At 40.4% G+C, this 17,861-nt stretch overlaps 1 protein-coding gene across 13 annotated transcripts in view; it reads right to left on the bottom strand.

The window, feature by feature from the left end:
* NCOA6 (nuclear receptor coactivator 6) overlaps positions 1-5,014 on the bottom strand; it is a 98,823-nt gene extending 93,809 nt beyond the window's left edge. For 11 of the 13 annotated variants that reach the window (XR_014255190.1, XR_014255191.1, XM_082432112.1 and 8 more), the window contains exon 1: positions 4,883-5,010. The gene's annotated coding sequence lies outside the window, so the exon portion shown is untranslated. Of the gene's footprint in view, positions 1-4,882 lie in introns of all 13 variants that reach the window. The other 2 variants (XM_082432117.1, XM_082432120.1) reach the window with 2 other exon arrangements.
* Positions 5,015-17,861: the final 12,847 nt, after the last annotated feature.

Genomic DNA, 17,861 nt, shown 5'->3' with positions numbered 1-17,861 from the left:
TCATAATTTGAAAATAAGTGCCATTCAATAAATGGTGCCGGGAAAATTAATTGTACTTAGGAAAAAATGAACTGACCCTACCTCACACCGCACACAGGAGTCAATTCCAGATAGAGAGCTAAACATGAAAGGCAAAACAATAGAGATTCAAAAAGATAATATAAAGAATAACTTCAAAATCTTGGGGGCAGAAAAGATAGATAAATTTGACTTTATTAAAATTCAGAACGTCTTTTTTCTCCATTTTATTTATTTATTTATTTTTGAATTTTTGAATTTTATTTTATTTATTTTTTTTATACAGCAGGTTCTTATTAGTTATCCATTTTATACATATTAGTGTATACATGTCAATCCCAATCTCCCAATTCATCCCACCACCACTTTCCCCGCTTGGTGTCCATATGTTTGTTCTCTACATCTGTGTCTCTGTGTCACTACTTCTTCTTAACAAAAGACAGCTTACAGATTTAAAAAGATTAGCAACAAATTGGGAAACGGTATCTGTAATACGTATAACCAAGGAAGGATTAATAATCAGAAAATATAAAGAAATCTTTTGAAAAAGACAACCCAATAGAAAAATGACAAAACAAGCCCCGGCAAGGTCTAAACTGTAAAAACCTGGCACTAACCACAGTTGCCACAGTGTACCCCAAAACAGTAAACCTTGGCATCACTGACCAATATAAAATACTTGGTGGGGGGCTTCCCTGCTGGCACAGTGGTTAAGAATCTGCCTGCCAATGCAGGGCACACGGGTTCGAGCCCTGGTCCGGGAAGATCCCACATGCCGCGGAGCAACTAAGCCCGTGCGCCACAACTACTGAGCCTGCGCTCTAGAGCCCGCGAGCCACAACTACTGAGCCCACGTGCCACAACTACTGAAGCCCGCATGCCTAGAGCCTGTGTTCCGCAACAAGAGAAGCCACCGCAATGAGAAGCCCGTGCACCGCAATGAAGAGCAGTCTCCACTCGCCGCAACTAGAGAAAGCCCATGCGCAGCAACGAAGACCCAATGCAGCCAAAAATATATAAATAAAATAAATAAATTAAAAAATAAAAATAAATGTAAAGATTTAAATAAATAAATAAATAAAAATAAAATACTCAGGGGTCAATGTCATGCTGCAGATTACGCAGAGCATGGGGAACCCAGCCAGAAAGACAGTGTCAAGATGGTTATTCTTCTCATGTAGGAACTGGATGGTAAATCAGAAGTTTAATGTCCAACATTCAGACACACAGATCAGGAACCGGCAAACACCTTCGGTAAACGGCCAGAAAGTAAATATTTTTCAGTTTTGTGAGCTATATATTCTCTGTCACAACTACTCAACTCTACCATTGGTACTGTGAAAGCAGCCAAAGACAATATGTAAATGAGTGTGCCTGTGTTGCAATAAAACTTTATTTACATAAATAGGTGGTGGAACAGATTTGACCTATGGGCCATAGTTTGCCAACCCCTGACATTGATAGCTGTGATTTACATATACTCTAGGAATATTTTCCCAGTCTTTCACTGTTGACACATATGATTTCCTCAAGCAATAAATGACATCACACTTGACAGTTTTGCAATGGTTTCCAAAAGTCTATTATTCTACCAAAAACCATCTTCTCCCTTATCTGTGACAATTCTTACTCACTTTCCTTTCACCCTTTTTTTTAACCTCTTTGACAGCCACCACCCCAAACTAGAAATCGAAAAAACTCCCCCTCTCTCTCATCACTCACAATGTAATTATATCAATACCTGAAAAGTCTAACTCTGTTCAATGCTCACAGCTTCTGCCTTGGTTCAGGCCCTCATTCCCTCATTACTTCTTCCCTGATCTCCCAGTCTACCCTCCCTGCAAAACACATCCAGTTATCTCCTAAAAATTAAACCTCATCGTAACTCCGCTTCTTGAAAGCCTCTCTAAAAGCTAAGGATTCAGTCCAAATTCCTTAGCAAGGTCCTCCACAACCAGGTTCCAAACAACCTTCCCAGTCTCATCTCCAACCACTCTTTCACATACACACTATACTCCAACCACATTAAATTACATTCCCTGAAAATGCATACCCTTACCTGAAAGCTCTTCTTTCCAATTCTGCATCTGGCAAACTCCTCTACCCTTCACGACACATCTCAAGTCTCACTCGTTTCCAAAGCCTTCCCTGATTCCCTGATTCCTAGGGCAGAGACATGCCTACCTGTGTCCTCAGAACCTATGATAACTCTCCTTTGGCATTTAACATCCTGAACTGTCATTGTTTACTTGTTCACTTCTCTCATGGGACTGAATATCCAAAGTGAAAAGACCCTGCCCTGCCTTAAAGACCTTTGATTCCTCAGAGCCTAGCATAATGGTTGACATAATAGATATCTTAGCGCATAGTAAATGTCTGTTGAATGGAAGACATCCTTTGTGGTTCCTTAACCTGGGGTTCATAGATGGGAGTCCACAGACAGAATTCAGGGGCGGGGGGGAGGGGGATCTGTGAACTTGGATAGGAAAAAAATTACCTCTTTATTTTCACTAACCTCTAACTGAAAGTTACCATTTTCTTCAAATATAAATGTAGGCAATAAACCGTTCTGGTATTAGCAGTATCTGTGATTCTGCCACAGTAATCACAGATGTCTTTATATCATATTACAGTTATTGCAAATGTCTTAAAGAATTATTTATGTTCATCTGATATAATTATCAGACCTACCACTAGATCTGATTTCTTAATTTGCTGATAAAGAAGTATATCTATATTACTATATCACAATTTGTATATTGTGGTAACTGTATTTCAACATAATTGGTTTCTCTATAACCCAATGTATTTGTTTTATGCAATGAAAAATATTATTCTGAGAGGGATTCTTGAGCTTCGCTAGATGCTAAAGGGGCCCATGGTACAGACAAGATTAGGCCTTCCTGCATTAGAAAGACCCAAAACAAATGAATTGTGTTGCTGTATAAGGGTACTGAACATACATTGAAAATTTTATTGCTATGAACATCCTCATAACCTTTTTGTTGAAAGTCTTTTTTGATTATATGGGAGCCCTGGGACTACTATATCATGACTGAGAACTCTCTCATAGCCCATGGGGACTTTGAACTCTTCACTATCATGATCAAACTTCAATTAAAGTTTGATCATGACAGGGACTTCCCTGGTGGTGCAGTGGTTAAGAATCCGCCTGCCAATGCAGGGGACACGGGTTTGAGCCCTGGTCCGGGAAGATCCCACATGCCACGGAGCAACTAAGCCCGTGCGCTACAACTACTGAGCCTGCGCTCTAGAGCCCGCAAGCCATAACTACTGAACACAACGAAGACCCAATGCAGCCAAAAATTAATTAATTAATTAACTAAAAAAAAAAAGTTTGGTCACGATAGAGATCCTGGGTCTTTACCCTTGTTCACTGCTATTTTTTTAGGCTTTTTGTGTCCTTTTGCTGTACAGCAAACACCTAGAAGAGAAGGAGCAGCTCTTAAAACTCTACAAAGTTGTAAGTCAAAAGGATCCTGAAGATAACTTCTTTGCACCAATGCAAGTGCACTAGAAATGATCAGACAGCTGGTTACCTATAGTTTTCCTGTATCCCCCTCAGTTTCTGTACTGACAAACTCACCATAAAAATAAAATAAATTACTTAATACTTCTTTGCTATACGCTGCCATGCTTGACTTCTTAACACTTTTCTCCCACCTGGCAAATTCCTCTAAGGCAGTGGTGGTGAATCAGGAGGCAACAGGCCTGAGTTCCAGTACTACTTCTGCCATTTACTGGTAAGATCTCGAGAAGTCAACTTTACCTGTCCGTATCTCAGCGAAAATCACTACACGATCTGAAATCGTTACATGATCCAAGGACTTTGTAGTTTTTACACATTCACTCCTTTACCATTCTCACCAGCTTCGATAATGCCTTTCTGATGACCTCCCCAGGTGACACTGCTCTTAAAAAACAGTGGGCTGTCCCCTTCCTGGGAAGACACCTTGGGTCACCGCCCACAAACAGCCCGGTCCCTCCTTTTAAAGACACAAACTCCCTAAGTTGATGGAGGTTCTCTCTCATCTTGCACACCAGTTACACTCTGCTTCCCTTTTGCTGGCCAGCTCCTGCACCCAAACCTCAATCCCCCTTCTCTTCTTCATCAAAGCCTTACTTTTTTCAGTTGCTCTCGCCAATAAGGAGTGGAGGATCCTGGGGGCATATATGTCCTCAGTCCCTTGGGAGTTAAACGGACTTGCCCCGCGACTCTGAGGACTACCCCAATCTGATACCCGCCTCAGTACCGAAAGGGCCCCCAATTCTAATCAACCCTTTCACCACCCCCCGCAAAGAACTGTCCCAGCCCTGACAGCCTGAACTCAAATCCTACGCCCCTCCGCGCCCTGCCAGCCTGGGGTCCCACGGCCTAACCCAGCTCCAGGTCCTGCACCCCTAACCCCACCGATCTTGACCCCGGTTCCGTTTGGACCCAACGCTCCTTCTCCGCGACCCCGGCCACGACCACACGTCCGGCTCCCGCCAGTTCTTCGGACCTGGAGCGCCACCCTGTGCAGACCCCGACTGGCTCAGCACTCCCTCAGCGCCCCAGACACCGTGTCCCGCACCCTCCCCAACCCTGCCGGACCCCCAGCTCTCCCCAACACCCGCGCTCGCAGGCCCCGGGCCCGCTCCCCAACATGGCGACGGGGACACGAGCGCGGCGGGCGGGGCGGCTCCGGGCCGGGCCCGCACAGGGGCAGTGCTCCACGGTCCGCCGGCGCCATTTTCCCGCGCCGGACCCGGGCGGCGCCTCCTTCCCGCGGAGCCAGCCGGGCCGGCACCGCAGACGCCCAGCGGGCCCACCCCTTACGGGCCCGCGTCGCCGTCACCTCACCTGAGCGCGGCCCCAGCCCTCCCGGGCGGGCCTCGGAGCACCGGCCCGGGCCGTGCGTGCCCGCGGCCCTCCGTGTGTCCGTCCGTCCGTCCTCGCGTGCGCCCGTCTGTCCGGCCGTCGGCGCCCGGCCGCCCGCAGCCCGACCCGGCTGGGCCTCAGGGAGCCGGCGGGGAGGGGGATGGGCCGGACCGGGCCGGGGAGGGAGGGGGAGGGAGGGAGAGAGGGAGGGAGCGCGGGAGAGGGCGGGGCCGACCGGGGGCGGGGCCTTGGTCACGTGACCAAGCGTCTCCAGGAGCGCGGGGCCGAGCGGGGCCGAGCGGGCCAGAGCGTGTGCCAGCTCAGGTGGGTGCAAAGCTCAGAGCCGGGATTCAATGGGTTTGTCTGTCTCCTGGAGCTGTAATATCGCCAGTGGCTGCTGCCCCCACTTTGGAGTCGCTGCACAGTCCTATAGGAGCTCTCTAGCTGAGTGTCCTTGGGCAAGTCAACTCTCCAAGCCTCGGTTTATGCACCTGAGATATGGAGGTAATAATAGTCTTTGCAAAGAGGAAATGAGGGAAAGCATGGAAAGCAGTTGGCAGAGTGCCGGACACATAGTATCTAATAACGTCAGTGGTGATAAAGGTAACCTTTAGCCTTTATTATTTGCCTATAAGTCCCTCTCTACTTTTTCCCTAGCAAGCTCGTGGGTACAAGGGAGTGTGGCCCCCCTCCCCTCTCCCCAAATGTCAAGAGGCCTCCCCAGCACTGGGCTTGATGTCTGTCATACAGGCCTGGATTCAGATCTGGCTTTCACTCTTGATGGTTGTGCGATTTTCTTTGCATCAACCTCAGCTTTCTCATCTGTAAAATGGGAGTTAAGGGTATATTACAAGCATCATGTTAGATAGAGGAGCAGGTGGATTGTTAGCTGATTACACAGCTCAGGCATATTGGTCTCATCTAAGAAAAAGAGTTAGGAGTCCTTTCATTCCACAAATATTTATTGAGTACACACTATATGCTTCGACTGATGCAGTAGCCATCTAAGGCCTTTCCACATTCTCCCCAGCTCCCCTCCAATCTATTCGCCACCCTGCTATCAGAGTAATGTTTCTAAGTCAGAAATCTGATCATGTCTCTCCCCTACTTAAAACTATTTGATGACTCACATTGCTCTTAAGATAAAGGCCAAATAGATGTCTCACTCTTGCCCTTCCCACATCTCCAGACTTATCTCAGGGCCCTCTTCCCCTCTCTCTGGACTGTAACTACATTGATCTTCACACATTGTACTTCCTTCCTTCTCAGGACCCTTGCACATGCTGATCCTTCCTCCTGAAATGCTTCCCCCACCACCACCTTAGATAATTTATCAGCCTTCAGATCCCAGCTCAAATATCACTACCCCAAGGACATCTTCCCTGAGGACTCCCCAGGCAGGTTCTTACTTGTCCTCAATAGGACTCACTAGGTTATTGCCTGTCTTCGCCATAAGGATGTGGACTCCATTAGGAGGGAGACGTTATCGATTTTGCTTACCCCCGTTTCCTCAGCACGTAGCAAAGGGTCTGGCACAGAGGAGATGCTCAGTGAATATTTGTTTCTGTACTGGGCCCAAAAGGGCAGAGAAAAATAAAGAGAACCACAGATGGCCAAAAGGGGGCACCTCAGGCGCTTGAGCCCATGAAATTAACATCAAAAGGATTTACAAGAGCCTGGAAAAAAATTTTTAAGCTTTTTCTTTTAACTTTTAAAAAGTGAGGTATGATTTACATACATGAAAATGCAAACCTCTTAAGTGTATACCTAATAAACTTTTACCTACGTTCCTGTGTTACTACCACAGCAGCAGCTGTGGAAAACAGTTTGAAGTTTCCTCAAAAAGTTAAATATAGAATTACCATCTGATCCAGAAATCCTGCTTCTGGATATTTACCCCAAAAAAGTAGAAGCAGGGACTTAAACAGATATTTGTACACCCATGTTCATAGCAGCATTATTCACTATAGCCAAAAGGTGGAAGCAGCCCACGTGTATCAGATGAATAGATAAATAAAATGTGGCATACACATACAATGGAATATTATTCAGCTTTAAAAAGGAAGGAAATTTTGACATGTGCTGTAACATGGGTGAACCCTGAACACATTATGCTTAGTGAAATAAGCCAGTCACAAAAGGACAACTACAATACTATATGAGTCCTCTTACATGAGGTTCCTAGCGTAGTCAAATTCATAGGGACAGAGTAGAATACTGATTGCCAACAGCTGGAGAGAGGGGGTAATGGAGAGTTACTCTTTAATGGGTACAGAGTTTCAGTAGGGAAAGATAAAAAACGTTCTGGAGATAGATGGTGGTGATGATTGCACAGCAATGTAGTGTACTTAGTGCCACAGAGCTATACACTGAAAAAATAGTTAAAATGGCAAAATTTATGTTATATATTTTTTATCACAATTTTAAAAAATATGCCAGGGGGCTTCCCTGGTGGCGCAGTGGTTGAGAATCTGCCTGCTAATGCAGGGGACGTGGGTTCGAGCCCTGGTCTGGGAGGATCCCACATGCCACGGAGCAGCTGGGCCCGTGAGCCACAACTACTGAGCCTGCGCGTCTGGAGCCTGTGCCCCGCAGCGGGAGGGGCCGCGATAGTGAAAGGCCCGCGCACCGCGATGAAGAGCGGTCCCCGCACCGCGATGAAGAGTGGCCCCCACTTGCCGCAACTGGAGAAAGCCCTCGCACGAACCGAAGACCCAGCACAGCCAAAAATAAATAAATAAATAAAAATAAAAGTAGCTATAAAATTAAAAAAAAAAAAAAATGCCAGGGCCTGAGCCAATATCCTCATTTTTTTGCCTTATTATTCATGTCCTTAAACCAAAGGAGGTTTTCCTGGTATTAGCAAGGATGTAGGGAGCTAGCAGCCAGGGGCCCATTTGGGCACCTAAACATCCCATAGGTGAATATAGCAGGAGCATAGGTAACATAGATATGTGTTGCCCACATGAAGGCAGCAAAGGAACAGAAACAGGCCATGAAATGGCACTAGGTAGAGCACAGTGATTACAAGATTGGACTCTGAAGTCAAAATCCTCAAGTTCTGAGACCTTGAACAAATCCAAAGTTCTCGTCATACAGATGAGGGAACTTGGACCAAAAGGAAGAAAAATGACTCATCCTATAGTGTCCAAAGTGTTTTTTCCTTTATTTTGTTTGTTTTTAAATCCTTACATGGTTTGTATTTTGTTTTGTGTTCCCAACAGACTATAAGCTCCCCAAAGAAAGTATTTTTGTAATATCATCACCTGTAATATAACTTAACTTTTTTTGTGCTGCAGTTGCCTCATCTGCAAGGTGTGGATAATTAGGGTACCTTACAGATGAGGATTAGAAGATTAAATGAATTAGTAGTGGATTAAATGAATTAGTAGTGGATTAAATGAATTAGTAGATATAAAATGTTTAGAAGAGTGCCTAGCACTTATGATAGCCTCAACAAGCAGCAGACTAATAGAGGCCTCTGAAGAGGTTACCAGGCTATTTCACAAAATGTTTTGAGCAAGAAAAGCAGTCCTAAGACATCAAGGACTATTCTGGATTCAGATTTAGATAAAGAAAAAGTAAATCAATTATTCTTTGATGTGAACAATTTGATTGGCATTTATTGAACTTCTGTTTTCATATGTTTGTCCAATGGGCTTAAGCTTTGCAGTGATAAGATTGATAGTGAATACTTAAAACCATGTTTTTAAGAACAACATCAAACAGGAAAAAAAAAATGAAGATAGAATAAAATCACTTAGAGAGCATCAACATTCTGCTGTCTGTGGGATTCATCACAACAGTGCCAAATGACAAGGCTATCTATCACCTTTGGTTTGGCGAATTGTGTCTTGCAGGAGGACATCACTTGTAAATGGGTGCCACTCACTGGTAGACATTGTAATGTGTAACTTTATTATGGTAATTTACCAGTAGATGGCAGTAAAGTGACTTGTTATTACACAATCAGCTCAACAATTTTCAGACAATAGGAAAAAGATTGCTCTTAGGAAGAAAAGATTGAAAAATAGAAATAGAGTGATAACTACACAATTGAAAAAAATGGAATAGTATCAAGAAATGACCACAAAAAAAGGAGAAGTATTCTTAGGACTTAAAAACCTGATCTCAGGGCTTCCCTGGTGGCGCAGTGGTTAAGAATCCACTTGCCAATGCAGGGGACATAGGTTCAAGCCCTGGCCCAGGAAGATCCCACATGCTGCGGAGCAACTAAGCTCGTGCACCACAACTACTGAGGCTGTGCTCTAGAGCCCGCGTGCCACAACTACTGAAGCCCACGTGCCTAGAGCCCGTGCTCCACAATAAGAGAAGCCACTGCAATGAGAAGCCCACGCAATACAACGAAGAGTAGCCCCCGTTCGCCGCAACCAGAGAAAGCCCATGCACAGCAACGAAGACCCGACGCAGCCAAAAATAAGAAACAAACAAACAAAAAAACCTGATTTCAAAAATATTCTGAAAATTTAAAACTTTTTATTAGAGTATAACATAACGACATGAAAATACACAATTCATAAGTGTAAATCCTGAGGAATTTTCACAAAATGAACACACATGTCCAAACATCCAAATCAAGAAATAGAACATTACCAGCCCCACAAAGCCCCTTTGTTCTCCCTTTCCAGTTATTACCCACACCCCTGAGGGTAAATAATATTCTGACGTCTAACTTCATAGATTAGGCTCATCGGGTGTTAAACTTTATATAAACGGAAGCATACAAAATGTGCTCTTTTGAGTCTGGCTTCTTTTGCTCAATTTTGTGTTTTTGAGATTCATCTATATTGTTGCATGTAGTTGTAGTTTGTTCCTTTTCATTGCTTCATATGGTTCATTATCTGAATTTGTCACAATTTTTCCATTCTACTGATGATGAGCATTTCAGTTTCCACTTTAGGTCTTTTTTTTTTTTTTTTTAAATTTTGGCTGTGCTGGGTCTTCGTTGCCCAGGCTCTTTGTTTCGGGCTTCTCTCTAGTTGTGGCACGCGGGCTTCTCCAGTTGTGGTGCGCGGGAACCAGAGCACACAGGCTCAGTAGTTGCGGCACACAGGCTTCTCTCTAGTTGCCGCGTGTGGGTTTAGTTGCCCCATGGCATGCGGGATCTTAGTTCCCTGACCAGGGGTTGAACCCGCGTCCCCTGCACTGGAAGGTGGATTCTTAACCATTGGACCACCAGGGAAGTCCCTAGTTCTATTTTTAATAGTACTGTTATGAACATTCTTGCTCATGTCTTTGGGTAAATGTGTATAATTTTCTGCTAGATATATACCTAGGGCTAGGATTGCTGGGTTTTAGAGTTTGCATGTGTTCAGCTGTTGTTGATATTGACATATTCTTTGTCTTTTTAAAACAGCTTTATTGAGATACAGTTCACATACTGTACAATTCACTAATTTAAAGTGTACAGTTCAATGGTTTTTTAGTATAGTCACAACCAGATAGGTCCAACCATAACCACAGTCAATTTTTTAGAACATTTTCATCATCAAAAAGAAAGCCTTAGATATCTAGATATTGCCCTCCTCCCAATCCCCCATTTTCCCATCCATAAGCAATCATTAATTTGCCTTCTGTCTCTATATATTTGCCTATGCTAGATACTCCATACAGTACATGACCTTTTGTGTCTGGCTTCTTTCACTTAGCATAATGTTTTCAATGTTCATCCATGTTGTAGCACATATCAGTATTTCATTCCTTTTAATGGCTGAATAATATTTCATTGTATGAATATACCACATTTTGTTTATCAATTCATTTGTTGATGGACATTTGTATATCTTCTTTGGAGAAATGTCTTTTCAAGTCCTTTGCCCATCTTTTAATTGGGTTGTTGAACTGTAAGTGTTCTTTATTTATTTGGGGTACTAGACCCTTATCAGGTATTTGGTTGCAAACATTTTTCTCATTTTTTGGGTTGTCTTTTCACTCTCTTGACAGTGTCCTTTGATACACAAAAATTTTAAATTTTGATGCAGTTTAGTTTATCTATTTTTTTTCTTTTGTTGTTTGTGCTTTTGGTGTCATATATAAGAAACCATTGCCAAATCCAAAATCATGAGGATTTACTTCAATGTTTCTTTCTAAGAGCTTTATAGTTTTCGGTCTTACATTTAGGCCTTTTATCCATTATGAGTTACTTTCTGTATGTGGTATGAGTTAAGGGTCAAACTTCATTCTTTTGTATGTGAATATTTAGTTGTATTAGCATAGTTTGCTGAAGAGACTATTCTCCATTGAATGATCTTGGCACCCTTGTGAAAAATCAATTGATCATAGATAGGTTTATTTCTGAACTCTCAATTCTATTCCATTGATATGTTCATCCTCCTGCCAGTACCACAGTGTTTTGATTCCTATAACGTTGTAGTGTAGTAAGTTTTGAAATTAGGAAGCTTCATATCTTAACTAAAATATGAAGGAAATACCAAAAACATCCAACTTAAGAAGCAAACAGGTGAAAAGATATTCCATGCAAATGGAAATCAAAAGAAAGCTGGAGTAGCTATACTCATATCAGATAAAATAGACTTTAAAGTAAAGAATGTTACAAGAGACAAAGAAGGACACTACATAATGATCAAGGGATCAATCCAAGAAGAAGCTATAACAATTATAAATATATATGCACCCAACATAGGAGCACCTCAATACATAAGGCAACTGCTAACACTATAAAAGAGGAAATTGACAGTAACACAATAATAGTGGGGGACTTTAACACCTCACTTACACCAATGGACAGATCATCCAAAATGAAAATAAATAAGGAAACAGAAGCTTTAAATGACACAATAGACCAGATAGATTTAATTGATATTTATAGGACATTCCATCCAAAAACAGCAGATTACACTTTCTTCTCAAGTGCGCACGGAACATTCTCCAGGATAGATCACATCTTGGGTCACAAATCAAGCCTCAGTAAATTTAAGAAAATTGAAATCATATCAAGCATCTTTTCTGACCACAATGCTATGAGATTAGAAATGAATTACAGGGAAAAAAACGTAAAAAAGACAAACACATGGAGGCTAAACAATACGTTACTAAATAACCAAGAGATCACTGAAGAAATCAAAGAGGAAATAAAAAAATACCTAGAGACAAATGACAATGAAAACACGACGACCCAAAACCTATGGGATGCAGCAAAAGCAGTTCTAAGAGGGAAGTTTATAGCTATACAAGCCTACCTAAAGAAACAAGAAAAATCTCAAGTAAACAATCTAACCTTACACCTAAAGAAACTAGAGAAAGAAGAACAAACAAAACCCAAAGTTAGCAGAAGGGAAGAAATCATAAAGATCAGAGCAGAAATAAATGAAATAGAAACAAAGAAAACAATAGCAAAGATCAATAAAACTAAAAGCTGGTTCTTTGAGAAGATAAACAAAATTGATAAGCCATTAGCCAGACTCATCAAGAAAAAGAGGGAGAGGACTCAAATCAATAAAATCAGAAATGAAAAAGGAGAAGTTACAACAGACACTGCAGAAATACAAAGCATCCTAAGAGACTACTACAAGCAACTTTATGCCAATAAAATGGACAACCTGGAAGAAATGGACAAATTCTTAGAAAGGTATAACCTTCCAAGACTGAACCAGGAAGAAACAGAAAATATGAACAGACCAATCACAAGCAATGAAATTGAAACTGTGATTAAAAATCTTCCAACAAACAAAAGTCCAGGACCAGATGGCTTCACAGGTGAATTCTATCAAACATTTAGAGAAGAGCTAACACCTATCCTTCTCAAACTCTTCCAAAAAATTGCAGAGGAAGGAACACTCCCAAACTCATTCTATGAGGCCACCATCACCCTGATACCAAAACCAGACACAGACACTACAAAGAAAGAAAATTACAGACCAATATCACTGATGAATATAGATGCAAAACTCCTCAACAAAATACTAGCAAACAGAATCCAACAACACATTAAAAGGATCATACACCACGATCAAGTGGGATTTATCCCAGGGATGCAAGGATTCTTCAATATATGCAAATCAATCAATGTGATACACCATATTAACAAATTGAAGAAGAAAAACCATATGATCATCTCAATTGACGCAGAAAAAGCTTTTGACAAAATTCAACACCCATTTATGATAAAAACTCTCCAGAAAGTGGGCATAGAGGGAACCTACCTCAGAATAATAAAGGCCATATATGACAAACCCACAGCAAACATCATTCTCAATGTTGAAAAACTGAAAGCATTTCATCTAAGGTCAGGAACGAGACAAGGATGTCCACTCTCACCACTATTATTCAACATAGTTCTGGAAGTCCTAGCCACAGCAATCAGAGAAGAAAAAGAAATAAAAGGAATACAAATTGGAAAAGAAGAAGTAAAACTGTCACTGTTTGCAGATGACATGATATTATACATAGAGAATCCTAAAACTGCCACCAGAAAACTGCTAGAGCTAATTAATGAATATGGTAAAGTTGCAGGATACAAAATTAATGCACAGAAATCTCTTGCATTCCTATACACTAATGATGAAGAATCTGAAAGAGAAATTATGGAAACACTCCCATTTACCATTGCAACAAAAAGAATAAAATACTTAGGAATAAACCTACCTAGGGAGACAAAAGACCTGTATGCAGAAAACTATAAGACACTGATGAAAGAAATTAAAGATGATACCAACAGATGGAGAGATATACCATGTTCTTGGATTGGAAGAATCAACATTGTGAAAATGACTATACTACCCAAAGCAATCTACAGATTCAATGCAATCCCTATCAAATTACCAATGGCATTTTTTACGGAGCTAGAACAAATCATCTTAAAATTTGTATGGAGACACAAAAGACCCCGAATAGCCAAAGCAGTCTTGAGGGAAAAAAACGGAGCTGGAGGAATCAGACTCCCTGACTTCAGACTATACTACAAAGCTACAGTAATCAAGACAATATGGTACTGGCACAAAAACAGAAACATAGATCAATGGAACAAGATAGAAAGCCCAGAGATAAACCCACGCACCTATGGTCAACTAATCTATGACAAAGGAGGCAAAGATACACAATGGAGAAAAGACAGTCTCTTCAATAAGTGGTGCTGGGAAAACTGGACAGCTACATGTAAAAGAATGAAATTAGAATACTCCCTAACACCATACACAAAAATAAACTCAAAATGGATTCGAGACCTAAATGTAAGACTGGACACTATAAAACTCTTAGAGGAAAACATAGGAAGAACACTCTTTGACATAAATCACAGCAAGATCTTTTTTGATCCACCTCCTAGAGTAATGGAAATAAAAACAAAAATAAACGAATGGGACCTAATGAAACTTCAAAGCTTTTGCACAGCAAAGGAAACCATAAACAAGACGAAAAGACAACCCTCAGAATGGGAGAAAATATTTGCAAACGAATCAACGGACAAAGGATTAATCTCCAAAATATATAAACAGCTCATTCAGCTCAATATTAAAGAAACAAACACCCCAATCCAAAAATGGGCAGAAGACCTAAATAGACATTTCTCCAAAGAAGACATGCAGACGGCCATGAAGCACATGAAAAGATGCTCAACATCACTAATTATTAGAGAAATGCAAATCAAAACTACAATGAGGTATCACCTCACACCAGTTAGAATGGGCATCATCAGAAAATCTACAAACAACAAATGCTGGAGAGGGTGTGGAGAAAAGGGAACCCTCTTGCACTGTTGGTGGGAATGTAAATTGATACAGCCACTATGGAGAACAATATGGAGGTTCCTTAAAAAACTAAAAATAGAATTACCATATGACCCAGCAATCCCACTACTGGGCATATACCCAGAGAAAACCATAATTCAAAAAGACACATGCACCCCAATGTTCATTGCAGCACTATTTACCATAGCCAGGTCATGGAAGCAACCAAAATGCCCATCAACAGACGAATGGATAAAGAAGTTGTGGTACATGTATACAATGCAATATTACTCAGCCATAAAAAGGAACGAAATTGAGTCATTTGTTGAGACGTGGATGGATCTAGAGACTGTCATACAGAGTGAAGTAAGTCAGAAAGAGAAAAACAAATATCGTATATTAACGCATGTATGTGGAACCTAGAAAAATGGTACAGATGAGCCGGTTTGCAGGGCAGAAGTTGAGACACAGATGTAGAGAACGGACATATGGACACCAAGGGGGGAAAACTGCGGTGGGGTGGGGATGGTGTTGTGCTGAATTGGGCGATTGGGATTGACATGTATACACTGATGTGTATAAAATTGATGCCTAATAAGAACCTGCAGTATAAAAAAACAAACAAAACAACTAATACTAAACTTTCATTGGGTTATTTGTATGGAAAGATGTTAATATAAATGTTTCAGACATTACATGAAATTTCTAAAAATCTTTTATGTTCTGGTATAATGTTATAAGTCATAATCTTAGTTATTACCTTAAAATGTATATCTCAGAAATAACTAATTTTCTTGTCAACTGCATTATTATGAACTTTCATCAAATTTTTAACTGTGGTCATTTTTAAGTCTTTTGTCATTTACAGACAGTTCTGGGTGTACTCTGATGCTTTTGCAAATATGTTCCTATAAAAGGGTTTCATCTTTAAGAAATTCAGGGAAAAGACTCTGACAAGTACAGGTTTCTGGTAACTGACCGTACTGCTGAACTGAATGAATAAGCATTTTCAGAACTCTAATGAAAAACTGATGAACTCATAAAAGTGCTAACAAAAATCAAGATGAAAAAAAAAATTAATTACATGGGACTGAGTGAACTGATGAGGATGAGTATAATTTAATAAAAAAAAAAAAAAAAGCAAACAGGTATATCCCAGAGTTATTTGAGGTGTGAGAGAAGAATATCATAAAAACTCTTTAAATTTCTAAGCTTATTATCTCCTTATTTCATAGTCAGCTAAAGTTAGCTTCTCAATATGAGGTAAATTTATGTTTTCTATGGTAGATCAAGATAGTACAACCTGAATAAAGTAAAAGTAATTAAGAATATAATGTCCAGGTGAACAAGGACCTTGTCTGTCTTGTTCATCAGTGTTCCCAGTGCATCAGGCAGTGCACGGCACAGAGTAGACACTTAAGAAAATATTCGTGGAATAAAATATGATATTTCATATACTGAGTGAGAAAACAGATTTTCCAAGATATCAGAATTTTGCTTTGATATATAAGAATTGTTCTACTGAACAAATCTTTTATTCAAAGCTGTCCTGTCATTATTTATATATTTAAGAAGTAAAATGACCCCAAGATACCCATGTAACCCCCAAAAGCGTGCTGTGTGGAAGGTCCTATAACACCACTTGAAAGACAGCATAGGAGAGTTGGTATGGCCACAGGTGTTACTCAAGCACCTAAAGATATCAGGCAAGGATATTCAAAGTTACATTGGAAACCACCCAAATATCCATCAATAGGAAAGTGGTTAAACTGTTTAATGAACAATGATGCATCATTATAAATAATTAGGTAAATCCATGTATCTTGATATTGACATGGAAAAATGTCCATGTTATACTGGTAAGTTAAAAAAAAAAAAAAAAAAAGGATGTTGTAGACACTGTGACTAATATAATCCCATTTTTACTTTTAAATAGAACAATATATGTTATATCTACAGAAAAAAGCAGTTGGAGGAATACATACTAAATTATTGCCCGTGAGATTTTTTGAAAAGTTGAGATTTTGAAGGCATGGATCATCTCTATTATATACTTATGAAATGTCTGATATTTGAATGATAGTTACATCTGTAATCAGATAAAGTAATAAAGTTTTTTTTTCAAAGGAGAGAGGGACATGATCTTTGGAGTCAAACAGACTGCTTTTATATCATGGATCTACCAACTATCAGCTGGGTGACCTTGGACAAGTTACTTCATGTCTCTGAACCACAATTTCCACATCCATAAAATGGAGAAATTAATATCAGCCTCATAAGAATGTTGTACCTACCTCATCAGTTTCATCACATACCATCATTCTCTCAGAATGCTCTAGAATAGGGGTTGGCAAACTAGTGCCCTTAGGCCAAATTGGACCCTGTTTTTGTAAAATAAAGTTTTATGGGAATACAGCCACAGCCATCTGTTTACATGTCTATGCCTACTTTTGCACTACAACAGCAAAGCTGAGTAGTTACTACAAGGACCATATGGCTTGAAAGACTGAAATATTCATATCTGGCCCTTTGCAGAAAAAGTTTGTTGACTGACCCCTGCTCTAGGAAGAATACACTGGCATTCTTTCTCCTCTTCACCATGGGACCTTTGCACACACTGTTCCTTTGCCTAAAATGACACTCCCACACCCCACATCTAATCCTTTTCTGTCAGTCTTACTCATCTCTTCATTACCTTGGGGAAGCCTTTGCTGATCCCACCCCACAACTGAACTAGATTACCTTTCCTGTTATACATTCTCATAGCATTCCTCATAGAGCTTATCATGATGACAATTACCCTAATTATCTGTGCCCTTATTTATTTAATGTTTGACTCCCTATAGACTGTGAATCCATAAAAAAAATTGTCTGTCTTTTTCAATCCTGAATCTCCAGTGCCTAACAAAGTACCTGTAATATAATGGATAGATACATTCATGCATGAATGATATAATTTGTAAAAGGTACTTATTGTCTGCTATATACTGTATAAAGTATACTTTATAACAAATATTTTACCTAGTAGACGTGCAAATGGTTAAGAGCATAGATTAGGAGTTCAACATCCTGAGATTGAATCCCAGTTCTTCCATTTAATACATGAGGAACATTAGACAAGCCCGTTAACCTTTTTTGCCAGTGTCCCATCTGTAAAATGGGAATAATATTAGTACCAACCTCATGAAGTCTGTAATGAAGATTTATAATGTAATTAATATTATCTACATAGAGCATTTAGCATAGAGCCTGGTACA

This window comes from Balaenoptera physalus (assembly GCF_965194825.1).
Source record: "Balaenoptera physalus genome assembly, chromosome: 16".
Classification (NCBI taxonomy): domain Eukaryota; kingdom Metazoa; phylum Chordata; class Mammalia; order Artiodactyla; family Balaenopteridae; genus Balaenoptera; species Balaenoptera physalus.
Note: the sequence above shows the minus strand (reverse complement) of the source record. Positions and strands in the feature narration are given on the sequence as shown.